The sequence below is a fragment of the Lissotriton helveticus genome, chromosome 3_1 (assembly GCF_964261635.1).
Source record: "Lissotriton helveticus chromosome 3_1, aLisHel1.1, whole genome shotgun sequence".
Classification (NCBI taxonomy): domain Eukaryota; kingdom Metazoa; phylum Chordata; class Amphibia; order Caudata; family Salamandridae; genus Lissotriton; species Lissotriton helveticus.
The window spans coordinates 1,559,474,978-1,559,488,924 of NC_136061.1; positions in this window are offsets into that span (position 1 = coordinate 1,559,474,978).

Consider the following 13,947-nt stretch of genomic DNA (forward strand, 5'->3'; position numbering starts at 1 on the left):
TGTCCTTGCCGGAACCCTGTTTGGGTTGGTGGAAATAAGTGTTTCTCAGAAGCCCAGTGGATAGGTCATTTAAGATAAGCCCCATGTAGTATTTAGCCTCGATGTCTTTGAGGGCTATCAAGCTGTAGTTTTTTGGCTCAGACCTCTCTGCTTCTTTGTGAATGGGGCTTATGAGTGAGCCTCTCCAGGACTCTGGAATAGTGGGTGTTTTGAGTGCACATTTAAAAACAGGTTCTAACACATTGCTCCAGAATTCAGGATAGTGCTTGTACAGTATTGGAGGAATGCCTTTGGGACCTGGAGCTTCTGCCAATCTTCCACTTGCCATTTGTTTCCTAATCTGTGGTTCTACCGGGCAGGTGAGCATCCCTTTTAAAAAGGAACTTTGGCCTGATCTTAAATCTGTCTCCCCTGTTATTGAGTGGAGACTACTCGCGTGTATTTAACAAAGACCCCCTGGGTACAAAAGAATAAGGTTCCTAGACCAGGGAAAGAGTAAGCAATTGATATGTATCAATCTAGGCAACCAGAACGAAATAAATCATTGTTTATATTTATAAGGAAACTAGGCTACAACAATACTTCTTGGTTTCGACAATTTATTGACAATTAAAAAATTGACACAGTACAATATTTTAAAATTAAAATGCACAATAAAAAATATAGTTTCCACAAGAAAAGATAAACATAATACACAAATTACATATTACATATTCGAATGCCTATGAAATTAAAAGAAAGTGGCAAAATAATTCTCTACGCGCGTTTCGGCGACCAGCGCCTTCTTCTGGAGCAGCCACGAAAATATAAGAGAGGTTGGTTATATTGATGTTTAGGATATACTTTGCTTTTCTTGATTTCTGTAGTAAGCGATTTAAACCGTCAGATTACTGGAGATGATAAGAAGATTTGCAATATGTATGGCTTCGGTGACGATATCTAGTATTATTCAAACGTTAGTAATTTTTCTTCAACAGGTGGCTGATTAGTTAGAAAGATATGGATTCGTCCCGCCGTCCGGAACCTTTAAGTCGCTTAAGCCAAAGATGGGCTTAGAAATTCAATAAAGATGCGAGGGGAAGAAGGGAAGAGAGAAGGGCGTGCAGCCTGCGTAATCCTCCTGATGTGTCAATAAATTGTCGAAACCAAGAAGTATTGTTGTAGCCTAGTTTCCTTATAAATATAAACATTGATTTATTTCGTTCTGGTTGCCTAGATTGATACATATCAATTGAGTGGAGACTAGCCAGACATTTCCCTCTGAAGGGGCAACATTTTGATATGCTGTCTGCTTTGGGGATCTGCTGGTGCTCTCATTTCTTAAGCTAACGGAAGATTGCTGGTTTTGCTCTGTGTCGTTAAAATTATTTATAAGAAAATCGACCCAGGCCGCTTCAGTGATATTAGAATTATTGCCTAGATGGGTAGGACGCTGTAGTTTACTGAAGGATTGTCAGAACTTGGCGCTGTTTGTCAAGTTTGCTTAATAAAGGAGTTTATCCCATAAATCGTTGTTCTTAGTTCTTTTGCTGTTCCATATCCTTCGCTTTAAAAGAGCCTTTGATACACAGAGGAATTGCTGCAGACTTTGATTTGCTGATGATTTTCGGAGTTACCTTAAAGTATAATTTATAGTTTGTTTCAGTTTTTTAGAGACAGCGCTTGTCACTATTTTTATTGAAGTGACGGCCTTATTCCTCTGTTTCTGGTCTATCTTAGTTGAGAATTTATCTCAGTGACGTGACAAATTTATCCCAACTTTCCATTGGTTGAGGGAAGTTTTCCTGTACTAAGTTGAGTATATCTTTTGCTGTAGTTGATACTTCTTCTATATTAATTGAGTTACACCATAATCGCTTAAGATTTATTGTTTCAGCAAGGACAATATTTTTGTCGGCCGCCAGTGATAAGCTAGACTTTGTTTTAAGTGTCAACTTCTGTGGCATATGATCACTAGATACATTATTGCCTATTTTGAAAAAGGCTATTTTATTAAACAGAGTTAAAGACTTAAAAGTAAATTACAGGTGGGAGGATGTTTTAGCTGAATGATATGTAGGAGCTGGTGGATTATCCCCCTTATAACAACCATTTACTGCTCTCAGGTTTAAGTGTTCTAATTCCTGAATGAGATACTTCGAGCATCGTGCTGGTTTGACTTTTTCTGAGGGGCCTTGAGCCGGAATTCGACATGCACCCATGACTTCTTTTATGGAGTCATTGTCCTGGTCTCTCCCTAAGAGGTGCATATTAAAATCACCAGCCAAGATGATGTGATCAGTGTCCTCTTTTTCCATTACTTTTTTTACTTCTTTAATCAGCTCCTTAGCTGCTTTTAGTTTGTGTGTACATATCTATTTATCAATATTACCTTTTGAGCAGTCTGATTAAGGTACAGTTTTACTGTTGAAGCTTGGATGCAACTTGGAGGAGTAATGCAGATCTTTAGGGGGAAAGTTTCACTTATTTGTGTTATTGAAAATAGGAACAATAGACCCCCTGAACGGTGACCAAAATCGGATCCCTTCATTGACGGGGTAAAACTAGAGGTGAAGCCTTGTAACTCAAAGGGTTTTTCTGGCCAGGCTTCATGAAGTAAAATCATGTTGAAGAGTTTTAAATAGTTTAAGACCTCTTCGCCACTTGATTTGGGTGCCAAACCATTGATATTCCAGATGCATAAATTGATTTAATTGTTAGCCGGTTGGGGGTTCAATAAATAAGACTTCCGATATCAATTTGGTTGTACTGATGATATTGTACGTTGTTTGCTCCTCCAGTTACTCATTGGTGAAAACTGTGTCAAAGGGGATTGACCTTGAGTTGGAGAGCACCCCCTTTCTCCCTTTAGTACTGAGAGAGACTTCTGTTTTGGATATTGGTGTCTGTTCATAAAAAAGGTGCCGGATATGTTGACTTTGGCACTGGTTTCAAGGTTATCCCCCATCTTTGGAGTCTGTTTTGTTCCTGTATAATTCTGCTTGCTGTTTCAGGCGTTTTCCATCTAATTTTAGAGACTTCGGGGCTAGCCTGACTGATGTTTGGTAAAAATTCAATAGACAGTAGAAGATCCGAGGTGTTGGTATTAGCTAGATTGGGGATAGATTGGTAAGAAAGAGGTATCTCCTAGTGGTATCTGTGAGGTATTTGTTTTTATAAGGGGGTCCTTAGGTCCTTCGGTTTCTGGAACTGGAGAGCTTGTGAGTTGATAAAGAAGATGGGCTGGGGGTTGGATCTGAAAAATTATTTTCTTGTTCCTTTCCTTTTTTCTTTCGCCGGGTGTTCGTTGATGTTGAATATTTTTCAGGTGATTCCACCTTGTTGGGTGATACCACTTTAAAGTTCTGCAGGGACCCTCTCCCGCCTGAGGCGAGATCACAGGTTGAATTTATTGTCTCCATAGGCTGGGGGTTCTGATTTTGTTTCCCCGTCAATAAGTGGATCATTACACACAATAGTCTGGGTTTAATTTTTTTGGTTTCATGATGGAAAGTAAGTCACCCAATAATGATGGTAGCGTGAGTAGTTTGTCCACTATTAGAGCACAGGTACATTCTTGTTAAAATAACTAACCTTGAGGGCCGCATCTTGCCCTTGCATTATTAGCTTGCTCAAGTCGGCTAACTTTCTCTCACTCTCTGAAGTAAAGTTGGCTAAAGTTTGAAGTACTGTAAGCTGAAGATCCAGTTTATGGGATTGATATTGCAGTGCCGCGGTTGAGTATTGCATCATGCTCAGTAATGTTGCCCAGATCGGTCCTGGGTCTTTTGGCTTTTATCTCTAGTCTCTGGGCGTGCACTATTTGTTAGCATTTTTGGGTTGTGACTGTACAATGCAACTAATTCCTCCTATTCTTGCGATGCTAAAATTGACATATCACTGTTAGAATTATGGTGACCTTCCTGAGGGAACGCCTGACCTTGCTTTGGCAGTGTATTTTCTCGAGGTTTGCCGATGGCCGTCAGGGCCATTAAGTTTTCCAGTTGGTTAGTTGGCAGATGTTAAGGGGAAAAGGTTGTGGGTAGCAGTTTTTGATCCCTTGGTTTTTGTTCTACCCGATTAGTAGTGTTACTAAGGGTAGCTTGGTGGAATCTAGAATCTGTCGCTGTTGTCGAACCAAGTTGTTGCTGTGATTTGTGAGTTTTAGAGGCAGGTTGAGTCTCCACTGCCTGGAAGAGTGATTGATTAAACTTAGGGGCTGATCCAATTTGTAGTGCTCCATGCTGGTTTATTTCTGTGGTAGCTGACTCTAATCTACTCACTGCAATGGCCTTGGGGGACTGAAAGGACTTTTGGGTGTTGTCTGCGGTGAGCAGGGTGGCCACTGGGCCATCCTGTGACACCTGCTTTTGCTCTTGTATTTGCTCAATTTGCTCAATTTCAATGGTCCTTGATTGGAATTCGTAACAAATACTACTATTCTCTATTTTTGTGCTTGACCCCCTAGTTGTGTCAGCCTTGTCCTTTACTTCTTGATTTTGCTGAATTGTTTTTGAATTCCCACTGATATTTCCACTTACTTTGGAGTGAGGGGTTTCTTTTGAATAAATTAATGCAGCAATTTGATTTGTTTGAGGTTTTATTAAGGGTTGTGGGGATGGATCTTGGCTTCTTGGTTGCAAAGGGGTTTGCAACCCTTTTATTTCACCGGTTTCTGAAAATATTACAGTCCCTGGATCTTTCAAGAAAGGAAAACTTTTTTTATATCTTGAGCTGGAATGAGCAGGGATTTCTCGACTGAGATGAGCCCTTTATGCTTATTAGATCTTGGCTAACAAGTCCTGGGCTCAAATTAACTAAAGTTTCTACCTCTGTATCTGTTCCTATTTCTGATTATAATATCCTTTCCTGTTTAGTTGAGCTTTTTTGAATTTGAGTTTTGGTGAGGATACTTTGAGGGAAGTTGAGAGTCTTGTTGGCCTCCGGTGTATCACTTGGTCTTTCAAGCTTTCCACGTTTAGTTTTTTGCGTATCTGGGTGAAACCCAAGAGGACTGTTGCCATTGCCGTTGTTCCTATTCTCACTCTCTTTTTTCCTTTTTGAGGATTTTATTTATGTAGTTTTTGTTGTTTTTGTCTGTGGTCTTAGGTTTATTAGAGACTCTCCTACTCTACCAGACCTCATGGCCACCCTTTGGATGAGGTAGTAGATTTGATTGTTTTGTTTTTCGATTTATCATTTCGTCGTTGTATCAAACTTGCTTTCCAGAAGATGCTAACTTACTGTGATTTGCAATGACCGACTAGTTAGAAGCTATGTAGCCTCAGAATAAACCTCTAGATTCATGATTTCAGTTTGTCATCAACTGATGCGCCGAACAGTTGTTCCCCGTTGAAGGGTGTGTTGAGGATGTTGTTCTGAACTTCATTCTTGAAGCCCAAACTCCTTAGACAGTCATGCCTCCTTTCTGTTATTCCAAGCATCATCTGCCTGCTTGATGTCTCCGTTACGTCTAGCTCAGACTTCAAACATGTATTTGCCATGTTTTTTCCTTCTTCTACCAGGTGGTTCGCCCTTCTCTGGTATTGCTCTGGCAGGTGTTTTAGGAGTTCGCCCACTTCTTCCCTGTGATGGTATGCGTGTCTGTTGATGAGCGCATTGGAATTGGTGATGCTCCATTGTATCGCCGCACTTCTTTCTATTTTCCTACCCATTAGGTCTATCCTCTTGCTCTCCTTATCTGGGGTTGGACCAGTGTTTGTGGGTATATTTGCCCTCTTCCTAGCCGTGGATATGATGATTGAGTCGGCTGTTTCTGATCCCCTAATGTACATGGGGTCCTTTGAAGAATGTTTATATTTCTTCTCTGCTCTTTGGGTTACTGCTTCACACATAGCAGCTTCCTTGAAGGCCTCCTTCCCCTGGTCCAGCACATTTGGGAGCATGGGCAGGAACTGGCTTCTAGTCTGTGATGGCCACAATGTCTCCAAGAGGAAGCAAGATTGGGGGTTTTCTTCCTCTAGCTGCACTCTATATGTCTCTGCAGCTCTTTTAATGACCTGATTGTAGATCTCTATGTCGCCCGGCGGCGAATGCCTCAAAGGATAGGACTCTATACCCTCTTCTGGTGATTTAGCGTCGAGATCTTGCAAGTCCTGATCCTCTGAGGATGTCGAGCCCTGGTAAGTTTTCTCGTCTTCTTCTCTTTCGGCATCGCCGTAGTACAGCTCTTCCCCTTTCTGTTCCTCTCCAGGTTCTGGTGGGGTCGATGGTAGAATTTCCTCGATGCACTTTTCGGCTTCGGGTGTGGTTTTCGACGGAAAGCTGTAAAATTTCATTTTTTCGTCACAGTCTTTTCTGCCTCAACCCTTTTCTTCTTTTTTTCCATTTCGCCGCGTGTTCGGCGTCGAGGTTTTCAGCTTTTCTCTTCGTGGTTGTCGACGTTAAAGTCGTACCCGCTTTCAGGCCTTAGTTTTTTGACGTCGAGGCATCCTTTTCGTGGCTGCTTTTCGATGCCTTTCCCTATCCCTGGGATATTGCCATCTGGGAGTCCTTTTCAAAGGAACCGACGGGCTACTTGTCCTTGGTTGTAGTTGCAGACGTTGAGTGCTTTGACGGCAATACTCTCTTCGAGGACTTTGACTCACTTCTGCGAGTATCAGTGGAGAGTTTGGGGTTCAACGACTCTCTTACTTCCTTCGGCGTTTTCTTTTCGTGTTGACGGCTATGGCGTTCTCCGTTCCTTTGGGGATGTTATCTTCCTCTCCTCTGGAGAGTCCCAAATCTTGGAGGTGTCCCCTGCCCCTGCATGCTGTAGTTTCTTCTTCTTTGTCTCTCTCTTACTCTGAGGGTCCTCTGGGTGAATGCTGCGCAGGCATTACAGTTCTCGCTTTGATGGTCGAGCGGCAGGCAGAGATAGCAAACTGGGTGTTGGTCCTTACTCGCGTATTTGTGGTGCAGTTTGTGCAGAATTTAAAGGGAGTTTTATCCATCACCACATCCAGTGAGCCCCCTGTGTGCGCGTTCACCGCAGAAACGTCGACGTTTTTGATGTTCTCTCCTCTTTCATTGACCTCTGTACTGGACTTGTAATCCTGTATCTTCTCCGGTGATCTTTCAACTTTTTTGTTGATTTTTCGTCGATTTTTCTCTCCAAAGTTTTGGAGCTCCTTCACTGTTGATCCAGGCCCAATGGCAGAAAAAAGAATCTAAAGATGGCGGCCAAAGGTGGTATGTCGACGACCACCTGGGCCACGAAAAAAAAAGAGAGATGAAAAATACTACAATTCCGGACCCAAATGCTAGATGGCGGAATAATGCACAGCATAGTGAATCCAGAAAGATTCACACTGCAAAGCATGCTTTCCAAAGCCCAGAGGTCCAAAGTGTCATGGGCAGGGCAGGAAAACTCCTGAGGCTTAGCACGGCCCCTCCCCCCACAGCCTCCAGCATGGTCGAGTGGAGTATTTTCGAATATAGTATCATAGACTGTCATAGAATGGAGTAAATTGTTGTAGAGTTAAGTGGCATAGAGTTGAGTAGGGTTGAGTAGAGTGCTGTGTCATATGTGTGGTGGAGAAGAATGGAGTGGCATTTTGTAAAGTGTTATAGTGTGTACTACAGTTGTGTAGAGTGAATCAGCATAGGGTGGAGTTGAGTGTCATAGAGTGGCCTAGAGTGTAGTACAGTGTTGTGGAGTGGAGTTGCATACAGTGGCGTAGAGTGTTGATAGTGGAGTGGCACAGAGAGACTTATGATACAGTTGTGTAGAGTGGAATCAAGTGTTGTAGAGGGTAGTGGTGTGGCGTGGAGTGCAGTAGATTGGAGCGGCATAGCTTGCAAGTGAAACAATTTCATAAATTGGAGTATCGTGCCATACAGTACAGTGCAGGGGCCTGTCATACAGTGATGGAAAGTGTTGCAGACTACAGTAGAGTAGAGTGGCATGCAGTGTAGCAGAGTCGTGTACAGTGGTGTGGTGTGCAGTAGAGTACAGTGGCATACAGTGTGGTTGATTGGATTGGCTTATCAGTGTTATAGAGTTGAATGGCATAGAGTGGCGAAGAGTAGGGTGGTGTACAGTAAAGTAGAGTGGAGCATTTTGTCATAGAGTAGAGTGGACTAACATGGGGTGGAATGGCACACAAAGAGTTGCATACAGTGTCATACAGTGAAGTAGAGTATTGCAGAGCAGCATACATTGGAGTACAGTGGTATACAGTTTAGTATAGTGTTGCAGAGCAGAATTGCATGGAGGGCAGTACTTTGGAGCTGCATAGAGAGGATTGTTGTACAGTGGCAAATAGGGATGTAAAGTCTTGTACACTGGAGTAGAGTCAAGTGGAATGGCATAACATAGTACAGAACACAGTCGAATAGTTGTTATTGGTGTGTCATACACTAGAATGGTGTGGAGCAGAGAAGGGGTGGGGTAGCGTAGAAAGAAGGGGTGGGGTAGCGTAGAGACAAGGAAATTCTTATAAATTGGACTACCATCTTGTACAGTAAAGTATAGTGCTGTGTCATATAGTGTTGGTGGGTCTCGTAGAGTGTTCTACAATGGAGTGTAGGGGCATAGAGGTGAGAATAGGGTAGCACATTGGAGTGTACAGGGATAGAGTGGAGTAGAGTGTTGTAGATTGGCATAAATTATAGTAGAGTGGCAGGGAGTGGAAGAGAGTGTCAAAGAATGGAGCAGCATACAGTGGAGTGGCTTACAGGTGAGTGGGTAGAAACCAGTATTGTACAGTGGAGTGGCATACAGTGGAATAGCTTAGAGTGGGAGTGGCATAGAGTGGAGTGGCATACAGTAGTATAGCAGTGGAGTGGCATATAGCGGCGAGGTGAACACTAGAGTGGCATGCAGTGGAGTGGTGTAGACTGGAGTTATGTAGAGTGGAGTGGGAGTAGCGTAAAATAGCACACATTGGAGTCGCATAGAGTGGAGTGGTGTCCAATGGAATAGTGTAGAATGGAGTGAAGTGGAGTGGCATAGACTGGAGTGGAGTAGAGTAGAGTAGAGTAGCATACAGTGGAGTGTCATACAGTGGAATAGCGTACAGTGGAGTGTCTGAGTGGGGTGGCATACAGTGGAGTTGTATATAGTGAAGTGGCATACAGTGGAATTGTGTACAATGGAGTGCCATAGCATGGAGTGGCATACAATGGAATAGCGTGGAGTTGAGTAGCATACGTTAAAGTGATGTAAGTGGAATAGCATATAGTGGATTAGCTTACAGTGGACTGGCTTACATTGGAGTAACTTAGGCTGGAGTGGTGTACGGCGGAGGGGGGTACAGTGGAATACCTTGCAGTGGAGTGTAGTTTCATATAGTTTAATAGCATAGAGTGGAGTGGCATAGAGTGGAAATACCTAGGGCCATATGTATCAAGGAACCAATTTGCGATTCTGTAATAGCGATTTTTAAGAAATCGCTATTTCAGAATCGCAAAATGGTATGTATCAAGAAAAACACAATTTTTTTAGCGATTTCTTGATATTCCTTAATTGCGAATTCGCATATTGTGAATTCGCAATTAAGGAATACTTTACCATTCATTTCTATGGGCCAGGAGGCCCATAGGAAGGAATGGGAATTTTTTCCCAATTTGCGATTCGCAATTTGCTAATCACAAATTGAGAATAATTTCAAGGGTGCAGGGGTGTCCAAAGGACACCCTGTTGCACCCCTGAAATAAGCATGGGTGCACATGTGGTGCACATACATGCCCTAAGGGCATGTATGTGCGTCACATGGCACTTTGAAAAATGCTGAAATGTGCATTTTTCAAGGAAATCGCAACTTACCACCAACTAGAAGCTGGTGGTAATTTGCGATTCCTTAAGGGCATTTGGGAATTTTTTTTGTGCTTGATACATTGCATTTAAGGAATCGCAAAATGCGCGATTCCTTAAATGCAATCGCAAAATAAGGAATCGCAAATTTTGCGATTCCTTATTTTGCTCCCAAATTCTTTGATACATACCATTTTGCGAAAATGAGTTCGCAAACGCCGAAATTCTGAGAATTTCCGCGTTTGGGAACCCATTTGGCCTTGATACATATGGCCCCTAGAGTGGAATAGCATAGAGATGAGTACAGTGGAGTGGCATAGAGTGGAATAGCGTACAGTGTTGTAGCGTACAGTGGAGTGGTGTGGACTGGAGTGGCATACAATGCAGTGGGGTACAGTGGAATAGAAAACAGTGGAGTGGCATAGAGTGAAATGGCATCCAATAGAATAGTATTGAATGGAATGGTGTAGAATGGAGTGATATACACAGGAGTGGCGTAGAGTGGTGATTCATACAGTGGAGTGGCATAGAGTGGATTAGCATACAGTGGAGTGTTGTAGAGTGGAGTAGCATACAGCAGAATAAAGTAGATTGGAGTGGTGCAGAATGGAGTGTGATAGTGTACAGTGGAGTAGCGTATACTGGAGTGATGTAGACTGGAGCAGTGTAAAGTGGAGTGGGGTAGAGTGGAATAGCATACAGTGGAGTGGTATACAATGGAGTGGCATCCAAGCTAATAGCATTGGATGGAGTGGCATAGCATGGAGTGGCGTAGAGTGAAGTAGCGCACATTCGAGTGGCATACAATGGAATAGCGTACAGGGGAGTGTCGCAGAGTGCATACACTGGAATGCCGTATAGTTGAGTGGTGTACAGTGGAGTGGAGGTAAAGTGGAATAGTGTATAGTGGAGTAGCGTACAGTTGAGTGGCGTAAACTGGAGTGGGGTAGGGTGGAATACCATACAGTGAAGTGGCATAGAATGCAGTTGAATATAGTGTAGCATCGTAGACTGGGGTGGCATGGTGTGGAGCGATGGAGAGTGGAATAGTGTATAGTGGAGTTGTGTACAGTGGAGTAGGGTAGAGTGGAGTAGCATAGAGTAGAGTGGCATGCGGATGTATAAGAAATTTGGCACCAGTGTGGATTAAGGTGTGCAGAGTAACGCAAAACAGCAAATTTAATTGTCTTGCATTTCTTCACATTTACCAAGCAATGCAGGGATTTGCATGGAGGCTTTAAGTTGCTTTGTAAATCTGACTTAAGAGTAGCGTTGCACATGCAATACCATGCATGACGCAAGGATCATGAAATAAAATAATGCAGTTAGGCCTTTGTTATATATTGGACCACAGTGTACCGTGGTAACTCCACGATGACATGGCAGTATATGATTTGGTACTGACTGTCTACAAAACATTAAAAGGCAGCTATATTATTTTTCATACACTTTGACTGTGTTCTGCGTTAGGGCCCTAGATATAGACAAGTGGTAGGTTTTATTGTTTTATCCTACCTATTACCACTTTATTAAAGGGAGGGTGGGTGCAAACTACCCGCCCATCACCCATTATGACCCGGGGGACACAAACCCCCAGGACCTAATGTGGGTGCACCGGTGCCCACCCTGGGCACCCACAACACCCAATGTTGGGGGCTATGGTGAAACGCCATACACCAATCCTAAGTGCAGTGCTTCTCCTGCCTGGGTGGAGCAGTTATTTCTGTGTGCTCCCACTGGGCAGGAGCTATCACAGTTTCCTGACTATCAAGAGAATGGTCATGGAAAGAAAAGTCTGCTTCTACCCAGCTGGAGCATTTTTTGCAGCTCCCGCTGGGTGGAGCAGACAATCTTACTCTGCGAGTGCTGTTGAAGGTAGGGAAACAGTGTCCTGGGGTGAGTTCCCCAGGACACAAGTAGTGAGCCAGCCCTGAGTGATGGTGTCCCCAAGGCCTTTAGAGGCTCAGGGAGTGGAGGTGCACATCCCCATCCACTTGAATATTTATGCCGGGTCCTATGGGATGGGATCCCCTGGGCAGTAATCAGCTCGGGTGTGGGGTCACACTGCCCCTTCCGCATCCCCTTTCATTATTGTGCCATGCCCACTGGTGTTTGAGGTCCTAGAGGTTATAATCACCTCATGGAAGGGGGCTGCATGCCCACCCTCTGATTAACAGGGCGGACCCCAGGGAATGGGATCCTGGATATAAATGTGGCTCAGAGTGGGTGCCCAATGTGAGCCCCCTCCTCCAATAATTAAATGTTGACCCATGATCCCTTGGGGGTCATTTTAGTTAATCAAAGGCAGGTGCCATTTTTTCCCTTTTTTGCTATTATCCTGAGGGAGTACTATGGGATTGTGGATAAAAAGACTACAGAAACCTCCCACTTCAAAAGACTAGAGTGTGTAAAAGAGAGGTAAAATATAGCAACGAAGAAGAGGATAGGGCTAGAAAATGGAGCAAAGGAAGCTGCCACAGTTATGTTAGTACCTCAGGGGTTATGAAAGTGTAAAGTTATGAATGGCACTTTGAAACAATAGAAGTGACTGGTTAAGTAGTCATAGGGTAACCAGATTGCTGGTTAACAGCGAGACACTTCTTTTCCAGACCTAGGATTTATTTTTGCACATTACTAGCAAGGTGGTCAGGCTCCCTTAGGGATGGATGCACAGTGGATAAATGCCATCAAAACGGGCTATGTTCCTACAATTATACACAAAATGCTATTTTCAGAGTTACAGGCAGTGATGTGGTCGTGAATACGACGAGGATTGTCCAATATTCTATGGCAACAAATCCTATATATAATTAATTACATGTGCATTTACCTTATGGAGATATCCTATCACCCTTGACATAAACAGATTCATAGACATGCCCTCCTACCTCCTTCTGCTTGAGTCTGGCCGCCTCCACTGCCTTCCTGTTTCTGCTCTTCTCAACTTCTCTTATTTGCATAGTTGTCCTCTCTTCGTCTTTCTGCATCTTTTCAATGAACTGTACCAGTTTTTCTAAAGTGGTTCGGATGACCAGCACGAATCTCAGTTCTTGATCCTTTTCGTCTGTGTCGTTAACTGCAGACGAAAAAAGTTGATAGAGTATAGTCTTCCTTGGGTGTGCCATCAATACTACAATCATTGTAAACTTAATCTTAAATGCACATTTATTAACATCCACGTAATGTTCGTTTGTCGAATTAAATTAAAGCTGTTTGTCTAAAATGAAAAAAGAGATCAAAGTATTCGAAGAGAAAACATATTTTTCTTCTAGACTTTGAAAATATTTTACTGCACCGCGCAGACCTGAACATTTTCTTATAGCTGTACATTAATTGACGACGAAAAAGTAAAATACAACAGCTTCAGATACTATGTTCTGCTGCAAATTTGCCTAGTATTTGCCTTTGATCTTCTTTTTTAATTATATTTAATCGAACAAGATGTGAACCTAAAAGCACATTTGATTCCCGTTAATCTGAGGTCGAAGTGAGATTAAAAGGTGCAGGACCTTTGATTTTAAGTGCAATGGGGAAACACAGGCACCAGTTGATATGTGGCGAGGCCAAAGGCATGTATAAAAAGAGCAAACTTTCCCATAACAATTTGCTTGACTTTTTGAGCTACAAGTAACTATATATAATAAATCAACCCAACTACACACTTAATTGACTCACGGGGATCACAGCATCTGTCCTACAGGATACACACATTTATGCAGTGTGAGGTAGAACAGGGTAGTTCTTTGGATATTGGAAATTGGGGTAAATAAAATAAATGTAATTATATTTTAATATAAATTAATGTAATATTTTTCATTTTAGAAAAACCATTGTAATAGTATAAATAAAATATTAAATATATTTAGCGTTAAGATTTTTTAAAATATTCAATTAAAAGTACCTATATTTTAAAAAGTCTAAATACATTATTTTAACATTATTTACTATGGGTTTCTATTTTAAGTCCCTTCCTCTATAATATTCTATGGGAGGATGTATCACTTCTTGGTCATGTGTGTGCCATGTGTGTGCGGGACTGACTACTGCTCCTTTTTGGCTGTAGTAACTTAACACTTGTGAATTTGGCTCCAACTCCTGTTAGACTTGTAAGGCTACACTTTTGAGTGACTTTACACTTGTAAATGGTGAATAGCTAAAAGTAGTAAGGTTACACAAAAGTATAAGAGTAAACTTACACAAGGAAATTACTC